Consider the following 2500-nt stretch of genomic DNA (forward strand, 5'->3'; position numbering starts at 1 on the left):
ACAAGCAAAACCACGAAAGAATCGTAATATTCCGATGTCGGATGAATTAATTACGAATTTTTCGGCCGAAACTTCGCAAAGGGCGGATACCACGTAAAAAACAACCTAGAAGTCGAATTTTGACTTCGTTTTTTTTTGTGCACACCCCACACAATAAGTATAAGTGGACTGGAAAGTGGCTAAGCGATCCGACGAAGTTTCGATTGAGTTTGATTTTTTGGCCGAAAACTCGAAAAAAAGGCGGATTTGACGTAAAACGCCGCCTAGAAGTCGAATTTTGAGACGGTGTCTTGTGTGCACACTCCACACAATATGTATAAGTGGACTGGAAAGTGGCTAAGCATTCCGAGGAAGTTTCGATTTATTTTGATTTTTCGGCCGAAACGCCGAAAATAGGCGGATTTGACGTAAAACGCCTCATATAAGTCGAATTTTGGGAAGGTGTCTTGTGTGCACACTGCACACAATATGTATAAGTGGACTGGAAAGTCGCTAAGCATTCCGAGGAAGTTTCGATTTATTTTGATTTTTCGGCCGAAACGCCGAAAATAGGCGGATTTGACGTAAAACGCCTCATATAAGTCGAATTTTGGGAAGGTGTCTTGTGTGCACACTGCACATAATATGTATAAGTGGACTGGAAAGTGGAAAAATATTTTCGGAGCACTTTGATTTTTTGGCCCCCCGCGTGCCTTGCCACGCCCTTGCTTATAGCAAAACGAGACGGGGCCTTGGTCCAACTTGGCATAGGCATGGAATTTGATCTTTATTACTTGGCCACGGTCATGCCACGGTACATGGAGGTTGCTTGACACCCCCGTGTGCATTTCGGAGCACTTTGATTTTTTGGCCCCCCGCGTGCCTTGCCACGCCCTTGCTTATAGCAAAACGAGACGGGGCCTTGGTCCAACTTGGCATAGGCATGGAATTTGATCTTTATTACTTGGCCACGGTCATGCCACGGTACATGGAGGTTGCTTGACACCCCCGTGTGCATTTCGGAGCACTTTGATTTTTTGGCCCCCCGCGTGCCTTGCCACGCCCTTGCTTATAGCAAAACGAGACGGGGCCTTGGTCCAACTTGGCATAGGCATGGAATTTGATCTTTATTACTTGGCCACGGTCATGCCACGGTACATGGAGGTTGCTTGACACCCCCGTGTGCATTTCGGAGCACTTTGATTTTTTGGCCCCCCGCGTGCCTTGCCACGCCCTTGCTTATAGCAAAACGAGACGGGGCCTTGGTCCAACTTGGCATAGGCATGGAATTTGATCTTTATTACTTGGCCACGGTCATGCCACGGTACATGGAGGTTGCTTGACACCCCCGTGTGCATTTTCGGAGCACTTTGATTTTTTGGCCCCCCGCGTGCCTTGCCACGCCCTTGCTTATAGCAAAACGAGACGGGGCCTTGGTCCAACTTGGCATAGGCATGGAATTTGATCTTTATTACTTGGCCACGGTCATGCCACGGTACATGGAGGTTGCTTGACACCCCCGTGTGCATTTTGGAGCACTTTGATTTTTTGGCCCCCCGCGTGCCTTGCCACGCCCTTGCTTATAGCAAAACGAGATGGGGCCTTGGTCCAACTTGGCATAGGCATGGAATTTGATCTTTATTACTTGGCCACGGTCATGCCACGGTACATGGAGGTTGCTTGACACCCCCGTGTGCATTTCGGAGCACTTTGATTTTTTGGCCCCCCGCGTGCCTTGCCACGCCCTTGCTTATAGCAAAACGAGACGGGGCCTTGGTCCAACTTGGCATAGGCATGGAATTTGATCTTTATTACTTGGCCACGGTCATGCCACGGTACATGGAGGTTGCTTGACACCCCCGTGTGCATTTCGGAGCACTTTGATTTTTTGGCCCCCCGCGTGCCTTGCCACGCCCTTGCTTATAGCAAAACGAGACGGGGCCTTGGTCCAACTTGGCATAGGCATGGAATTTGATCTTTATTACTTGGCCACGGTCATGCCACGGTACATGGAGGTTGCTTGACACCCCCGTGTGCATTTTCGGAGCACTTTGATTTTTTGGCCCCCCGCGTGCCTTGCCACGCCCTTGCTTATAGCAAAACGAGACGGGGCCTTGGTCCAACTTGGCATAGGCATGGAATTTGATCTTTATTACTTGGCCACGGTCATGCCACGGTACATGGAGGTTGCTTGACACCCCCGTGTGCATTTGGAGCACTTTGATTTTTTGGCCCCCCGCGTGCCTTGCCACGCCCTTGCTTATAGCAAAACGAGACGGGGCCTTGGTCCAACTTGGCATAGGCATGGAATTTGATCTTTATTACTTGGCCACGGTCATGCCACGGTACATGGAGGTTGCTTGACACCCCCGTGTGCATTTTCGGAGCACTTTGATTTTTTGGCCCCCCGCGTGCCTTGCCACGCCCTTGCTTATAGCAAAACGAGACGGGGCCTTGGTCCAACTTGGCATAGGCATGGAATTTGATCTTTATTACTTGGCCACGGTCATGCCACGGTACA

The sequence above is a fragment of the Trifolium pratense genome, unplaced genomic scaffold (assembly GCF_020283565.1).
Source record: "Trifolium pratense cultivar HEN17-A07 unplaced genomic scaffold, ARS_RC_1.1 scaffold_63, whole genome shotgun sequence".
NCBI classification, from domain to species: Eukaryota; Viridiplantae; Streptophyta; class Magnoliopsida; order Fabales; family Fabaceae; genus Trifolium; species Trifolium pratense.